Source organism: Panthera leo, chromosome D2, assembly GCF_018350215.1.
Source record: "Panthera leo isolate Ple1 chromosome D2, P.leo_Ple1_pat1.1, whole genome shotgun sequence".
In the NCBI taxonomy this organism is placed as follows: Eukaryota; Metazoa; Chordata; class Mammalia; order Carnivora; family Felidae; genus Panthera; species Panthera leo.
This window is the reverse complement of record NC_056689.1, coordinates 49,891,077-49,897,751: the sequence shown is the minus strand read 5'-3', so window position 1 is coordinate 49,897,751 and position 6,675 is coordinate 49,891,077. Positions and strand designations below refer to the sequence as shown.

Below are 6,675 nucleotides of genomic sequence, written 5' to 3'. Positions count from 1 at the left end.
ATGGGAGATGTGTTTGGGAAGCAGTTTGGAAGTTAATTCATTTTCCTTTTATTTTACTTAGAATAATCAATTTAGTTCCCATACGAGTTCAAAATCGTTATGTTACACGAGATAATATTCATTTAGTAATGCACCGTTTTCACTCCTCCCTCATTTCATGAAACAGTATTATTTGAGCTGTTCACTTGAATCTTTATTGTCAATGCCTTTGTCATTATCAGGGTCATTTAGTGGTTCCCAGAGCGCACCAAGTCTGACACACGGCACTTTTTTGCATCTACTTATGATATTGAGACTGGATTATTTTTTAACCAATCCACAAGCACTTACTCCCGCAATGACCTCACTTGTTTGTTTCATTTTTCAAAAGTGTTATATTGGCGATGCCATAGTGTAACCATTTATGTAGTGCCTTTTATGGTACGCTTACAAAGGTTAGTTTATGAGTATTCATCACTTGCAATACAAAAATAAAAGATAATGATAAAAGATAATTAAAAGTCTTTGCCTCTTTTTTGTGCTCACTCTATCAGGTAAACACCAAACATTCCAAACTAGAATGAATTGAGGTTATTTCACTTAATGTTGTCACCAATTCTCAACGAGTTTGCAGTGAGAATTCATCTTCCTAAGCATTCTTGGGGTGCCTGGGTGGCTCAGTCGGTTAGGTGTCTGACTCTTGGTTTCAGCTCAGGTCATGATCTCAAGGTTTATGAGTTCAAGCTCTGCATCAGTCTTGACATCCGCATCCACTGACAGTGTGGATCTTGCTTGGGATTCTCTGTCTCCCTCTCCCTCTCTCTCTGCACCTCCCTCACTCTCTCTCTATCCCTCTCTCTCAAAAAAAAAATAAATACATAAATTAACTTAAAAAATTAAACTTAAGTAACTTTTATAATTTTAACAAGTTTGACATGCATATAATCTAAATTAAAGTAAGCTCCAGAAGACTGAAAAAAAATAGCAGTACCCATGTTTTCTTTTCTTTCTTTTTTTTTGTCCCTCTTTCTCTTTATACTTTATTAATGACACATGGTACTTCCTCAGTGTGTACAGGCAAAGCCAAGGGCTGGGAAAGGGCACTTGGATATGTCAGACCACCAAAGTTGTAGCTAATGTGCAGAGCTACCGGAACAATCCTGACTGGAGGATTATGGGGAGGGGTATGTTCAGCATTCCACCCAATGCCTGGGTATATTTTTATCAGGAACTCTTTTTTCAACATTGGCTGTTGTTCTTTCTTGTTTTATCTCACTATTCTGAGCAAAGCGGCTTCCCAGATAAGCGTAGGGTGACAAGTGGAAATTTTTTGGGTAGTTGTATGTTTAAACATTTCTAAAAATATTTTTATTCTGTGCTCATACTCAATTGATAGTTTGACAAAGTATAAAATATTAGGTTAGATTTTTTTTTTTTCCCAGAATTCTGAAGGCATAGCTCTCTTATTGTCAAGCTTCCAGTGTTACTGTGAGAAAGCCTGATGTCATTCTGACTCCTGATCTTCACATGTGACTTCTTCCCCCCTCTTTTTCTGGAAGCTTTTAGAAACTTACCAACTTCTGGCTTCAGCCCCAACCTGTAAAGAGCTTGGAATTCATCACTCCCATCCTTATAAGAAAAAAGCTAAAAACTGAAAATCAATAACTTTTCTTGGGCTCATCAGAGAACTGAGGTCATAGGGCAAACTGCCAGCCTGAAATCTGAAGAGACAGAAAATCACAGCTGAAATCAGTTTTCCTACCTCCCATTAACTGGTGGGTACACTTACATGACAATTTTGACAAACCGGTGGAGGATGAGTGTAAACTAGCAGAAGAGAGAGAAATTCCTGGGGGCCTGCAGTCTTAGGCGGGGGTCTCCACACTTTCATGTGCCTCCAGGAACTCCATCAGGCTCTCATGGTGAAGAGGTGAGAAAAATTCTCTTGTGTCTCTGGCAGAGGGACAGTAAAAGTAACCATTTTGAAATTGGTCTAGAGTATTCTCCATGAAAAAAGGCTGGTTTCCAATGGTCAATATTTTTTTTAATTTTGTAATGTTTATTTAGTTTTGAGAGAGAGAGAGACAGAGTGTGAGTGGGGGAGGGACAGAGACAGCTGGAGGCACAGAATCCAAAAGAGGCTCCAGGCCACCCAGGTGCCCCTCCAGGGGTCAGGATTTTATCAGAGATTTATCTCACCTGGGCAGGGTGGGGGGGCGGGGGGGGGGGGGAGAAATTCCCTAACTTCAGCTTCCTTTTGTATCCTTATCTCAACTAAGGCTGGGGAAGGAAGAGGGAGTACAAGGAGGAGGTGGGAAAAGGGGAATGCTGGGAAACATGAGCCCACAGCCCAGGGACACAGGCCCACTGCAAGACTGACATTTCCTCTTAAGATTATGAATGTTTCCCCTCCTTACCTCCTACCACCACATCAACACGGCTTCAGTATAATAACAGTGGATTACAGCTCAAAGAGAGCTGTAAGGTGAAGATTCTACTTAAGAACTTATTAGGGAAACTCAAAGACAACAGAGGAGTTACAAACAAGGACACAGGGGCATCTGGGTGGCTCAGTTAAGTGTCCAATTCTTGATTTCAGCTCAGGTCATGATCACTCGGTTTATGGGTTCGAGCCCCACATCTGGCTCCACGCTGAGAGTGCAGAGACTGCTTGGGGTTCTCTCTCTCTCCCTCTCTCTCTCTGCCCCTCCCCCACTCATGCGCTCCCTCTCCCTCTCAAAATAAATAAATAAACTAAAAAAAAAAAAAAAAAGACACAAGGAGTTTGAAGCCTCTGCACCTACAGCTACAGCAATGTTAAACACAGCCCAACTCCTAGCCAGATTCACATAAATCTCACACTAAAAGCCATTGTACCTCAGTTTCTATTACCTAATACATCCTTTGTAGCTTTCAGCAAAAGATTATATGACATGCAAAGAGACAAGAAAAAACAGTCTGGAGAGATCAAGCAAGCATCAGACTCCAATATGACATAGATTTTGGAATTACCAATCAGGGAATTTAACATAAATATGTGAAGGATTTTAATGGAAAAGGTAGAACAAGAACTGATTGGCAATGTAAACAGAGAGATGGAAAATCTAACGAGGAATCAAAAGGAAACGCTAGAAATTAAAATGCTGCAACAAGAAGTGAAGAATGCTTTTGATAGGCTCATCAGTAGACCAAATACGGCTAAGGAAAGAATCAGTGAGCTTGAAGATATGTCAATAACATCTTCTAAACGAAATCCAAAGAGAGAACAGAATACCCAAGAGCTGTGGCATAATTTCAAACAATATAACCTACGCATACTTAGAACACCAGAAGAGGAGAGAGAATGGAGCTGAAGAAATGTTTGAAGAAATAATGGCTGAGAATTTTCCAAAATTAATGACAAATACCAAACCACAGATCCAAGAAGCTCGAGGATCTAGACGAGAAAAATACCAAAAAATCTACACCTAGGCATATCCTATTCAAACCGCAGAAAATCAAAGACAAAGAGAAAACTCTGAAAGAAGCAAGGAGTTGGAGAAGGGGGGTCTTACATACGGAGGGAACAATGCTAGGACTTAACCACTTACCACTTACAGTGGACTTCTCCTCATAGACCACACAAGTGATAAGAGAATGGGCTAAAAATATTTAAACTATTGAGGCACCTGGGTGGCTCAGTCAGTTGAGGGTCCGACTTTGGATCAGGTCATGATCTCACCTTTCATGAGTTCGAGTCCCACATCGGGCTCTGCAGTGCAGAGCCTGCTTGGGATTCTGTCTTTCCCTCTCTCTGCCCCTTTCCCACTTGCTCTCTCTCTCTCTCTCACTCTTAAAATAAATAAACTTAAAAAAAAATATTTAAACTATTGAAGAAACTTCTCTGCTTCACCAGTATTCTGAACATGTATAATGATAAGCCTTAGTGTGAATGTATTTTTATTGGCTAAGCTGGTTACATAATGGATTCCTTCAAACTGAAAATTTGTATCCTTCATCTCTGAGAAATTTTCTAATATTATTTCTTTGATAATTCCATCCCCTCTCTGATCTCTTGTTCGGGAGCTACCTTGTTTGGATGTTGGACTTCCTGTATTGGTTGTCTAATTTCCATATTCCTTTTTCTTCTAGTTTTCATCTTAATCTTTTTGCTCCATTTCACCTTTATCTTCCAGCTCTTCTATGAAGTTATTATTGCTACTATTTCTACCATTATGCTGGATTTCCCAACAACTATTTTTATTGTCTGATTTTTTCATAACCTATGTTTTATTTTTCAAAAAAATATTTTGTCTTTTATGTTTTTACATGTCTGAATAGTCTCTCTTCCAAATTGCTTTTTTTTTCTATGTGCTTTGGTCTCTGTCTTTCGTTTTAGAGGCTTTCCCTAGATGTCTTGTGGTCCTTGTGTGACAAAAAGTTGATTGAAGGTTTAAGTAAGCGGTGGAACTTGATGATTGGACTTCATTGTAAGGTGATCTGGCTCAGCCATTTCTTTGGAGACACCCACTGTCAATATCTTTGGATCTTTTCTCCAGGATTCGTGATATCCTCCAGAGAAGGTGTTTCCCATCTCCTTTCTGGAAATATAAGCTTGACTGCAGCATTCTGGGAGTGGAGTGAAGAGAGGAATCTGAACTTCTAGAATAAGAGGCAATGGGGTATAGGTGGTACTCTGGAGCCACCTGCTGTATGAGCTTAGACAAGTTAACATCTCTGATTCACTTTCCTCAGCTGTCAAATGCAAACAAAATTTGTTAGGAGAATTAAACCGGTTAGTATATGTAAAATGTTTTAAAGACTACCCAAGCACCAGGTAAATGTTGGCTATCATCATAAATAGACTAACTTAATTCCCCTATTTCAATACCATACCCTATCCACAATAATGCCAAATGTTGATCCATCCAGGTGTCTCTCTCTCAATCTCTCACTCTCTCCTGTATGTGTGTGTGTGTGTGTGTATAGTTATTTATTATTTTGTTTTCACAAAATTATTAATCAAAACAACAAAAGCAGATTTACAGAGCTACGTATCAATAACAAAACAAGAATGAAACGAAATGTTTGAGAGACATCTTGGAAAGTTTCAAAGGAATACACGTCAGGCTAAAAGTCTACAATTAAACCATGGTTGCACAACAGGTTATATTCATTCTTGCATTTTCTCATTAAGTTCTTATATTTGCCTTTCTCTTTTCAAACTTGTCAGGATTTGGCTTTGCATTCAAGAATTTTTTTTCTGATCTTGGTCCAGTTTTAGCCTAGTGAGAACCACCTCTTAGGGGTGAGAAAATAGATCTTGCTTGTGTGAATGCCACATGGAGAGTTGTACCATTAGCCTTCTCATGCTGTACCCACTCCATGTAGATGACATATATCTTTCTGTACACTTGGACTAACTTGCCAGTTTGGTGACCTTTGCAGTGTCCTTGAACCACCTGGCCCTCATCATCCTTGTTACATGGGCCTGGCACATTGTACTTTTGCTGCAGCTTCTTGGACATTGGGAAAGACAGGATCTTCCTGTGCATGTGCAAGGGGGCATTGAGGGGGCGTTTGAGATTTTTGCTGTGGTCCAAGGTCACAAAGGAGTTGAACTTCATGGTGACCATCTACCTGGCACTGGGCAGTCTCCTTTAAATTTTATTTTTTGAGAGTTACTGACAATTTGCCCTTCCAAACAGTAGGAGTATACACATTGTACATGATTTTTGGTAGTGCTTACTTTCCTACACACTCATCCGCACTAGGTATTATCAATCCTTTCATACTTTCCAATCGTATAGATGAAAAATGGTATCTCCTTTTAATATGCATAGAAAGTCTTTGAGATCTTCCTGATCCAGAGCTTTTGATTCTAATACTGGGAATTACAATGAACTTGTCAGGTCAAAAGGGAAGCTATCTTACAATCTTTGAGAAGGCAATGCAGTTGAGTGAATCAGCAAAAAAAAAAAAAAAAAAAAAAATCTGCAATGAGCCTGCTTTGGTTGAAGCCTGTCTTTAAGCTAGAGTGTGACCGTGGGTGAGTCCCCTAACCTCTGAAAGCCTCAGTTAGTTCATCTGTAAAATGGGGATAAAACTAGTTATTCCCTTAGATGATTGTAAGGATTAAGTGATGATGAAAAAGAGCTGAGAACTGTGCCTGGCTCAGGTGCTCATGCTCAGTAAAAATCAGTCCTGGGCAATCCCCAAAGGGAGCAGCCACTCACACTACCTCTGCCTCTGCCTCCAAGAATTATGCATGTGACCTGGCACATTATCTTTCTTTTTTGGTCTTTTGCAAATGCTGTTGTTTCTTTTTGTCATATGTGAGCAATCATTTTCTCTAAGTTCTGTAGGTTATAAAAGTGCACTTGTTAAGAACATTTAATGCTCTAAATGTCTCATTGGCTAGTTTATCCTCATGATATCCTCATGAACTAGGCAAACAGGCGATGCTATCTCTACTTTACATCAAGAAAGTCAAGGCAGAGAAAGCAAAAGAAGCTTCTCTAGGTTAAAAGAATAAGTTGGATGGGGCGCCTGAGGGGCTCAGTGGGTTGAATGTCTGACTCTTGATTTCAGCTCATCAGGTCACGATCCCAGGGTTGTTGGATTGAGTTTCATCCTGAATGTGGAGCCTGCTTAAGATTCTCTCTCTCTCTCTCTCTCTCTCTCTCTCTCTCCCTCTGCCCCTCTCCCCAGCTCACT

General features: G+C 39.9%; 1 pseudogene; it reads right to left on the bottom strand.

Annotated features, from left to right (window-relative positions):
- Positions 1-4,993: 4,993 nt before the first annotated feature.
- LOC122202347 lies at positions 4,994-5,839 on the bottom strand (annotated as a pseudogene).
- Between the last annotated feature and the right edge of the window lie 836 nt (positions 5,840-6,675).